Here is an 11,040-nt window from a genome sequence, read left to right as displayed (position 1 = left end):
ACAGTTTTGAATGCAGAGACGTGCCTGGCTCTTCTGCCAGAAGCTGTGAATAATGCTCCCAACAGATCATGCAAATGCTATGGTCTATGTCTGTGTGCCCAGCTGGTCTGCTGATCAATTTTTACTTCTCAAATTGGGTCAGTAGAAAAAAAGATGAGGCTTTTTCTTCCTATAGATTCACTCCTCGTGATCTAAATTCTGTTAATATTGGGAAACCTGGGAATTCGAAGGTAAACCATCAGCTTCCCTGGGACCGCCTTTCAGAAAAGCCCAATGACCTATTTTCTTTTGAGATTTTCTTTCTTTAAATTAAAAGGCCCAAATTTCCTGGTTGGTAATCAAAGAGTAGCTTGAGAATAAAAATGCATCACTGGGATGATAACCAAGCCATATTACACCCCTAGCAGTTACTTAGTCATACCTTAAAAGTCTTAGCCAAGAAATCACTATGCAACTTCTGCATGTCTGTAAGATGGGCCAAGACAGCCAAGAGGGCTTCCTGGTAGCACTCATTGGTGGGGAATGGGCAGTGGATTTGGGGAGGGCTTTGGAAATTCTGTGTTGGCTTCACATAAGAACTGCATTTATTACCCTTGTTCCACCTGAAAGGTCCTGATTTTTTCATTTGGATGTGGACTTTTCACTTGTTTTAGTCGTAGGTGAGAAATGAACATTTCACCAAATGCGTAGGAGTCACAGCTTACCTTGAGCTTTTTGCACCACTGTTACTAATTGCTTTTTGGGTACCAGGGATTTGAGGGTGTCTAAACTATACCAAGAGACCCTAGCTCCCTAAGATGAGTGCTAAACCTAGCTTGAAAGCTCTAGCCAATCCAGAGTCATCTCTTGAACAAATTTTTGTTTGTTGTCCGCATGTTCCCAGCCTCAGTCACACCCAAAGAATGTTGAAAGGTACACATCACAATCCCTTGGGCAGTACAGGCTCCTTGACATATCACACATGCAACATGTGGGAAGCATCAGAGGAGGCAGGCAAGATCCTGGGTCACGCCAGGGGAAAAAGTTGACCTAGAGAGCTGGGAGAATCACAGTGGGCATCTTGGAAGAATGAAACTCATGTTCCACCCTAAAGGAGGGTACAATTTCTGGTTACAACAATCAAAGATATATTGTCTGGTGAGATAAGGAGAGCTGTTTTGTCAGAAGAAGTTTTATTTTTTTATTTTTTCCTGAAATTGACTTTCCTATCCTAGCTTCACAAGTTTTGCCATATCACCTATGGCCACCCAAAATCTTATTACACTCAGAGCAGACAAGAGGGACAAGCCAAGAGCTATAGGCAGCCAATAGCCACCACACGTAACAGGGAAACACAGGCCAGCTTTGGTTTGAATCCTTGTTCTGCCAAAGGCTTCCCTTATGTGTGTTCTATCTGTAATATGGAGTTTGTGGCATGGCAGGAATTGTCATGAAGATTAATGAGGCACTTTGTACGTAGTTCTTGACATGGTCTAAGAGCTCAATATGTGATAAACAAAAAAAAAAAACCAAACTCATTGCTGTGAAGTCTTATAGAATAGAGTAGAATTGTCCCAGAGTTCCTAGGTTGTAATTTCTATGGGAGCAGACTGCCACATCTTTCACCCATGGAATGGCTGGTGGATTCTAACACTGACCTTCTGGTTAGCAGCCCAGCACTTAACACTGTGCCACCAGGACTCCTTCAATATGTGATACCTGTTATTAAATGTTTCTAGGCTGAAATCAATAGTATATTTTAAAATAAAGGCCACAAAAATTGGGTTTCAAAGCATAAAAAACAAACAAGTTACAAAATAATGCAACCTGGCACTCCAGTCTTTACCTACCTCTTCAGAGCCCAACCCTGTAGCCCAAGGGCCCTGGCTCCCAAGGGAGTCCTTGTCCTGACCCCTGACACCCTGGGAAGTTTCAACTGTGTTTTCTCAGTGTTCAGTGAAATCTGCTGAGCCCATTTCAGCAAGAGTTGCCTTTAAAGAAATTTATGTTTCAAAATGAATACTAGGAGTACATCTCCCAACTTCACCCTCATGCCAAACCACAGTGCTGGATCAGGACCACATGCCTCAGGGAGGGAGTTGTGGTACTGTCAGCTTTGTGTCCAGAAGCACTTGTCATGGCCCAGAGCTCCTTCGCCTTGCTTTGTTCCTCAACCCCTGGGTCTTCAGAGGGATGTTGGGCTGCCTGGTGTCTGCCAGATGGGGATAGGGGTGAATGGGAGGGTTTATCCATCAGAGAACTCTGAGGAGCTCAGACTGCAGTGACAGCTGACATTCACACACAACACACTGCACTGAATGTTTTCACATGCGTTATCATTGAGACCTCATTACAATCCTCCAAGGTAGATGCTATTAACAGTTTCTTGTGTGACAGTTTGCTTTACATTTCTTCCCCATTAGACTATAAGCACTGGGAGGGCAGACACTGGGTCCATCTCTTTCCTTACTGTGGCCCTCGTCCTGGCACAGTGCCTGACAGATACTGCTCAATAAGTATCAACTGGGTGAAAAGTAGTTAAATTCAATAGGAATGAATGTCAAGTCAGCCCTTGGGTTCCAAAGTCAACTGCAACTGTAAGGAGGGAGGATTATGAACTAACTGTATGTGCATGAAAAATTGGAAAAGGAGAATGAAGTGGCTGCTGAAGTTGCCAGAGAAGCCCATCCTGAGCGGGTGGCTTCTTTGCTCTGTGATCTGGTTACTGCGGTCACAGCACTGCAAGAGGAGTAGCATAATGTCAGCCATGTTGAAGAATCATAGAACCTCTGAGAATTAGCTGAAGGAACTGGGGATATTTCTTTGGAGGGGAGATAATCTCAAACACCTACAACTTTTCTCTATGAATGTCGTAGAAGTGACAGATGGATGGAGTGGAGATTGATTTTAGCCCAGGTTAAAGGACTTTTTAACCCTAAGACTATTCTTTGGAGACAAAATTCTTGGCCTCAAGAGGTGTTTAAGCAGAACAGAGAAACTACAAGGGTGTCCCCAGTCAGGAGCAACTCAGCCAAGAGTTTGATTTTGATCATCTCTGATGTTAGCAACTATCTATTGAACAACTACCATGTGTCAGGGCCTCCACTATGTTCTGGGGCCCAGCAACAAAGAATGTACAATTCCTGTCTTTGAGGACTTAAATTCTAGCACATGGAGACAGACAAAATGGTTAATACACCATCAAAGGTCAGATAACAGCAAGTTCTCTGAAGAAAATAGGACAGAGATTATTATGGGAGCGGCTGGCCAGGGTGAAGCATCCTTTGGAACGAGAGTTAAGGAAGGCCTCACCAAGGGTCATTTGGACTCCAACCCTTTAGATGTGACCTTGTGTTCCCATCAATGATTTAAATATCTGCACAAATCAGTTCAATGGACTTAGAAAGCCTTTCCCAGCAAGACCATATCCATTGGTACCACAGCTGGAATGCATTTCCCAGAGGTGCTTTTCAGGGAACAATGTAAATTTAGAAGTGCAGACTTTGTGTGCTTCAACTCCATCTTTCTCCCTGACTGGGATGCATCTTGCTTCTTCTCTGGTGAACTCCTCCTTACCTTTCACATCCAAAGGGGTATTAAAGCCCTCTCTGATTCTTATTCTCTCTAGCCCCCGGTGGAGTTAAGAGTCCTTTTTCCAGGTTCCCACACTGCTTTTGCATACCTCTGCCATCATATTCCTGAGGAGAACTGTAATTGTTCACCTGTGATCTGTCCCCTTCACTGGAGCAGGGGCTCCTGGAGAACAGATGCTTTACCTTGTGTTCCCTGAGCCCTGCACAGTGGTGGCACTAGCAGCTTACACATGAATATTTGTATAAAAATGAGTCTTATCATTTTCTAACCCCACTTTCCAGTACAGCTGACCTACAAGTGAGCTTTTATTTTTAAGTCCTCATTTTCTACCATGATCAGAAAAGATCTAAATTCATTTGCCAGACTGTCCCTTAATGGTGTCCTTTGAGAAGGTAATTGGTGTACATCATTCTAAAGGTCTTTATTTTGTCAACACTGCCCAGAACACCTTTGGGTGTGAGGAATGGAGGGCTTAAAGGGCTCACTCTGCCATTATTTCTGCTCTCTGGTGGCACTCACTCAAAATCCAGCACACACTATGCCTCTTCGTGCCCTATACAGACATACCAAGAGGACTTTTTGTGTAACTGGCCAACATGACATGTCTTACTATACAAATGGAAGCTTTATGATGATAAGATCAGTAGTTACTGAGAAATTTATGTGACAAGCTGACAGATATAAAACTACAAAGCTTGCTTTTATGCCTCCCATCCTTTCAGTGGAAAAAAATAAATACCAAGATGACGGGTCACTCTGAAAAGAATTTATGATCTAAATTACCTAATACCTGGTGAACTTCTAATATGCAAGATGAAGTCTCTTGATGCTATTAAAAAGATAAACTTCATTTCCCAAGATTGCAGCAGATGGATTCATCCTGAAAAGGAATCAAAAGATCTTACCTTTCCCCTGACCCAGATAAACTCCTGACCTGTGAGGAGGAAGAGGAGGAAGGGGCATCTGCCTGGCTGAGATGCTCAAGCATCTCCCCAGCCTATGTCCAGAAGGGGATTGCCCCACCTAGACATAAAACATATGTCCATCCTGTAGAAGGAAACCTAAAATCAGAAATGAGTGTGCTCTGAAAGCCTCTGTGATGAAGTAGAGTGTTCTCTATTGCAAAGTGCATTTATTGTTGTTGCTGGTTGCCATAGAGTTGCCCCTGACTCACAGTGATCCCATGCACAACTGCACTAATGGGACAAAATGCTGCCTGATCCTGAGCCATCGCCATGATCAGTTAAGGGTCAGGCAATTGTGATCCATAACGTTATCACTGGCTGATTTTTGGAAGAAGATCATCAAGTCTTTCTTCCTAGTCCATCTTAGTCTGGAATCTCTGCTGAAACCTGTTCAGCATCATTGCGACACCCAAGCCTCCACTAACAGACAGGTGGTGACTGCATGTGAGATGCACTGGCCAGGAATCAAACCTGGGTCTTCCCCAGGGAAGGTGAGAATTCTACCATTGAAAAACCACTGTCCCCTGCAGAGTGCTTGTCAACCTGGAAAAACAGAACAGAGGATGACTTTCAGAACGAGGCATAGGTAATGGGACAGTGACTATAGCTACCATCATACCTCCAATCCAGTTGACAACTGAGAAGTCAGTCCCTCACCCAGAAGGCTGAAGTTAGCCTCTGTCTCTATATTGTTGTTACATGGGATGGGAGACAGTGCCAGACAAATGCTGGTGATGTCTGAAATTAGACATTGGCATCTGACAACTTGACCTTCCTCTGTTTGGCTGACCTCATTATCTACTTCTGGAGTGCACAGCCAAACCCTGGTATCAAGCATGCCAAGATAAGGCACAGAACTTGCTTCTTTGAATGTTCATATCCACTCTGTTATCCAAGAGGCGTTGTTATCCTTTCCCAGGAGGGAGATTGGTAGCCTCCTGGGTCTGATCTATGGATGGCTGAGGAGGCTGAACGAGGCCACACACATGAAGGGGCTCCAGATGAATGCTTTTCTCACCCTCTCCATCTCCTCCCACCCATGTTCAAGTTTGCAGCATCATGATGGGGCAAATGTTCAAACCTCAGCCTCCATTTCACCAAAGGTCCTCAAATCCTGGTTGTCTGATGTGATAGTAAAACTTGTGTGTCAGCTTGGCTGGATGATGATTCTAAGTGGTTTAAGCAGTTGTAATGGGGAATCATCCCCTATGATGAGATCTGATATAATCTAACCTCCAAGATGAGATATCCTGTGAACAGCCACTCTGTTGAAAGGGAGTTTCCTCATGGGTGTGGCCTGCTTCTGATATATGTATGGACATCCTGGGAACACTGTCTGGCTTTCTGCTGGATCTGGTCCTGCGTCTACCTCAAGAGCTCCAGTACTTGGAGCTGAACCAATGCAGCTGGCCTGCTGCATTGCCCACCAATCTTGGGATTGTTGCCTTTGCAGCCTGTGGGCCAACAATCTGCCATTTTACCTGCCAGTCCTGGAGTCATCAGCCAGCAAAGCCAGCAGCTGCTAAAACTGCCTGCTGATCTTGGGTGTGTCAGCTCCTGCAGCTGCGTGAGTCAGGAGAAGCCTCCAGCTTGATGTTAGATCCACGGACTTGAGACTTACCAGCCTCAACAACTGTGTGAGCCATTTCCCTAAGATAATTTTTTTCTCTCTCTCTCTCTCTCTTTCTCTCTCTCTCTCCCTGGTTTTGCTTCTCTAGGGAACCTAGCCTGAGACATCTGGGGAGTAGGAAATAGGAGATTAGGGATGAACTGAGCAGCAAAAGTTTATTTCTCCTTTTGTGGTGGTTATCTTATATGGTGTCCCCTCTGAGGGTCCATGGAGGGTCAGAACTGCAAAGTCTAATTTACAGATAAAAACCAGTTACCCTTGAGCCAACTTCAATATATGGTGACCCTGTGTGTGTCAGAGTAGAACTGGGCTCCACAGGCTTTTCAATGGTGGATTTCTTTGAAGTAGATGACCAGGCTTTTCTTTTGAGTGCTTCTGGGTAGACTTGAACCTCCAATCTTTCTGTTAGCAGCTAAGCATTTTTATCACCTATGGATAGGATCTCTGGTGGCATAGTGCTTAAGGCATTTGACTGCTAACCAGAAGGCTGGGGGTTCAAATCCACCAGCCACTGCTCAGAAGGAAAGTTGGGCAATCTACTTCCGTAGTGATACCACCTCGGCAACCCAAGGAGGGGTCGCTATGAGTCAGATCCTACTCTACAGCAGTAAGTTTTTTTTTTTTTTTAATGGACAACCACTTACAGATAGAAAGGTAGAATTCCAGAAAGGTGAGAGGTATCTCCAAGGCCACTGCAGTGCAGTAAATTTCTTAGTGTGGCTTTTCTACCTGTAAGTCTTTGTAAACTCTCTTTGTAAACTCCGTGATGGAATTTGCTGTGAGCAACTGAGGAGTTCCTGATTGTAAAATTTATCCACCTGGGGGTATTTCTGTTGGGCGTAGCACAGCAATGTTCTGGGAAGTTTGCTCTCTCTCAGGTGCTTAGGATTCTGTTATGATTGGTTAGTTTGGCCCCTCTACCAGGCTCAAAAGGAGGCCTCCTAGAGGCAGAGGTCCTCTCTCTGATCTCTGGCTAAGGAAGATGTGTTGCTGAGAAAAAGACACCGAGAGACACGCACTGCTGAGAAAGAGAAACTGGGAGGCATGCAGTGCTGGGAGAGCGACTGAGAGACTGTTGGCTGATAGACGGTGGGCTGGGAGAGAGACTGAACGTTGTTCCTGAACTTGAATTGTTGCCTGGTGCCTCCCTAATATACCCCATAATCTGTGAGTTCTGTGTGGCCACTGCAGTGAATTGTTGAATCCAGGAGAGAGGTGGTGGGTGCTTTGGGAGGACCGGTTGGTGAAAGGGCTGGAGGGAGGCAGCATGTCTGGCCTTTCAGGAATAGGCCTTGGGTTACTGATGGTGATCCTGTCTTCCTCTTGTGGAGTTAGAGGAGATCAGGAGATGTGGCCTCCTTGCTCTTTTTGCAGTCACACAGCGAGATGATGGCTAAACTGGGACTAAAAGCAGCCTCCTCAAAATCCCAGGTCCATGTCCTTTCCACACTGCTTCTTTTTGCCTTCCCTCACTTTTCTTTTACTTCTCTAACCTCCTCCTCCCAACATTTTCATTGTTGGACTATTTTAGGGGTGCTTCCTGGGTATTTTCCTCCATGTATTTTTATCTCTGAAGAAGAAAGCATGGAGGGGAGTGTGAGTGCATGTGTGAGTATGTGTGTGCATGATTGTGAGCTGTGTTTCCCAAATTAAACTCTTTTACTGTATTTTATCAGATCAATCCTCCATGTACTCTTAAGCATTGTCTCATTTAAATAAAACTTCCATTTGTAAGAATCCTATAAATAGAAAGTTGTATTGATCAGGGCCCCAGGCTGCACTTTGGTTATCACTGAAGCCTGACCAGTTAATGTGAGGGCTACAATTTATTATGCAGCAAGATACAGTGTGAGACTCTACCATTTAGGTCTCTAAGAGAGGTGTGCTTCTTGGGAAGGGATCTAAATGAGATCCTGGATAGAGTGAGAGGAAAATTATGGAACAGATACAAAAATGACCCCAATTACTGGTCAGATGGAGTCTGGTGGGATCCCCAAGACTATGGCCCTGAGATACACTTCAGGCCTGGAATAGAACTCCCAAGGGCTTGCTCTCAACCCAGTAGTTAATAGGACTTACATGCAGAACACTCAACCCAGGGCAATGCACCCACCTACACTACAGAGATACATCCTTTGGAGTGATCAGCCATGCGGCACCAGAGGGGCAATATTCACACAGAGGAAAAGCTGAATAGATAGGAGTGCATAACTGAGAAGGGCACAGGGAGGGGGTGGTTACTGGTAAGGGAGAGGAGGAGGGTGGGTTAGGGTTGTGGATGGTAATTGGGGAGTGAAAACAAATGTACATTAACTGTTGAATGTAAAACAAATTCTGCTTTATAAGTTTGCACCTAAAGCACAATATAAATAAATAAAGAAAGGTGTGGTTAGCTCTGGAAAGCAAATTCAGTGGGGCCTTCTTTAGGATCACTACTCACTCCTGATTTGCCATCTCACAACCCCATACGTTAGTGAGTTGAGCTTTTACCATGACACCATGGCCCCAGCTGGTGAATGATAAGTTATCATTCACCAAGGAAATGAAGATGTTAGTCTAGGAGGACTACAAAGGCCACCTGGTTTTACATTGGAGGTCAAGCTGGAAAAAAGTGAGTGGGCTGAGGATTGTCTTGACTACCAACAATGTTGAATTAAACATTGACATATTAGCCTATTGTGTGAAGGGTCTCGTTATTGGGCAATAAAATCTGTTTCCTTCAGAAGCCATAGACTTAGATTATACATCGATTGCACTCTTGGTTAAGCCACTAACCATATTTTCATCATTTTGCTGCATGTGACTGGAAGATGCCAAGGAATCAACAATCAACTCCTGCTCTCAAGTTGATGGCAATCGAATGGTTTCCCCTAACTTTGTGGAAATTAGGTGTGAGTATAAGTACAGATAAGGTCACGTTTATATTTTCACCCTGAGAAATCTGGTGCAGGGTTCCTCTTTGTCACACTAGCAGAAATCCTGCTTCCTGCAGGGGACTCTGCTCCCCAACTATGTCAGAGACTTCCTGGTGGGGTTTTCTTGGACAGAGGGGTCCCTGGACGCTGGTGCATGGGAAATTTACCACCATGGTGATACTACAGGGACTCATCTAACCTGAGACTGTTGAAACTGGCTTCTCACTTCTGGCCCTGATGCTTGCAGGACCACTGGCCTCCCTGTGGCCTTTCTGTAAACATAGAACATGAAGCCACCTTTCAAGTCCATACAGTACAGTAAGGTCTGGTTATGAGTTTCTTCTGTTTTCCTCTTAGTGTTATTAGTCTCCTCTACAGTCTTTCCTTTTAAAAAAAACTTTCCATTCTCCCATCCTGCCAGTCCCTGGTAACCACTAATCTACTTTTATCTCCATGCATTTGCCTACTTTAGATATTTCATATAAGTGAGGTCATGTAATATTTATCCTTATGTCTGGCTTATTTCACTTAGCACATTTTTTTTGTCCTTTTTTTTTTTAATTTTTATATTTTATTCTGCTTTGGGTGCAAATTTACAAAGCAAATTAGTATTACATTCAACAGTTCATGCACATTTAATTTCATGTCCCAATTACCATCAACAACCATAAAAAATTCTACTCTCCTCCTTTCTCTGTGATGCCCCACTACTTGTGCCCTTCTTACCTATCTGTCCTTCTTACCTGTCTGTCCAGCTTTCCCTCTATGTTAATGTTGCCCCTCTGGTCCAGATGGTTGATTGCTTCAAGTGGTGATCTCCCTAGAGTACGTGAGTGCATCGCTCTGGGGCAGTTGTTCTGCATGTAGGTCTTTCTACTGTTGGGCTGAGAGCCAATCCATGGAAGTGAGTCTATTTCTAGACTTGAAAAGAAACCTGGGGCCATAGTCTTGGGGGTTCCACCAGACTCTATCCAACCAATAATTCTGGCCATTTTTGTGTTTTTGAAGTGTGTTCCACATTTTTCCTCCCGCTCTATCCAGTATCTCCAGTTTTGATCACTTTCTAAGTGGTTGGCATTGGTAGCTGGTCACCATCTAGTTCTTCTGGCCTTGGGGTCATGAAGGCTGAGGTCCTCATGGTCCAGCTTACCTTTGGACTAATTGTTTCCAGATGCCTTTGATTTTCTTCACTCTTCTTTGATTCAGATGAGAGGAGACAAATAGTTGTATCTTTGATGGCTGCTTAAAAGCGTTTAAGATAGTGATTGATTCCAAGATGGCGGAATAGGCAGAAAGTCTGCACAGACCTTCTTCAACAAAGAAAAGGGAAACCAATTAACACAGACACAGAAGATAATCCTGGACCCCTGAGCCTTGAAGGGAAGGATATAGAAGTGGACTCAACACCAACTAGCAGAAGAATTTGCATGAAAATACCAAAAAAGGAGACATGCGGACCTGTGGTCTGGAAGCAATCCTGAACGATCCTGATGGGACAGACAGCTTGGAGATTCCCGAGTGGTGGTAGGACCTAAGAATTAACCAAAAAATCAGCCCTGCTAGTCAGGGACTGCTTGGCGGACTGCTCTGGTGGCTGGGGAATAAACGGAGAAGGCAAAGAGAAAGGCGGGCTGAGTTGTGGAATTTTGTCTGTCCAGAGGGCACCACCGTTTTGAAGGTTTACAAGCGGCTTGATCTTTTTGGATATTAAAAGAGACAGTGTTCTCTGAGATTCCAGGGGCTTGAGAAGAGGTTCTGTTTTCCAGTAACCCCAAGGACACTCCAGACCTGCAACATTCCTCTTATTACTCTTATACCCCACAGCCGTGTGGTGAAAAGAGATGTGGCCACCCCCCACTCCCACCCACCTTCTGGGCCCACGGGAACTCCATCCCAATCTGTGTGCTTGGACGGACCCTGGGTGCCCTGCCTGTCCTCTGCTGATTTTTTTTTTTTT

The sequence above is a fragment of the Orycteropus afer genome, unplaced genomic scaffold (genome assembly GCF_000298275.1).
Source record: "Orycteropus afer afer isolate SDZICR_OR568_19922 unplaced genomic scaffold, OryAfe1.0 scaffold00009, whole genome shotgun sequence".
In the NCBI taxonomy this organism is placed as follows: domain Eukaryota; kingdom Metazoa; phylum Chordata; class Mammalia; order Tubulidentata; family Orycteropodidae; genus Orycteropus; species Orycteropus afer.
The sequence above is the reverse complement of the archived record's forward strand: the minus strand, read 5'-3'. Positions refer to the sequence as shown.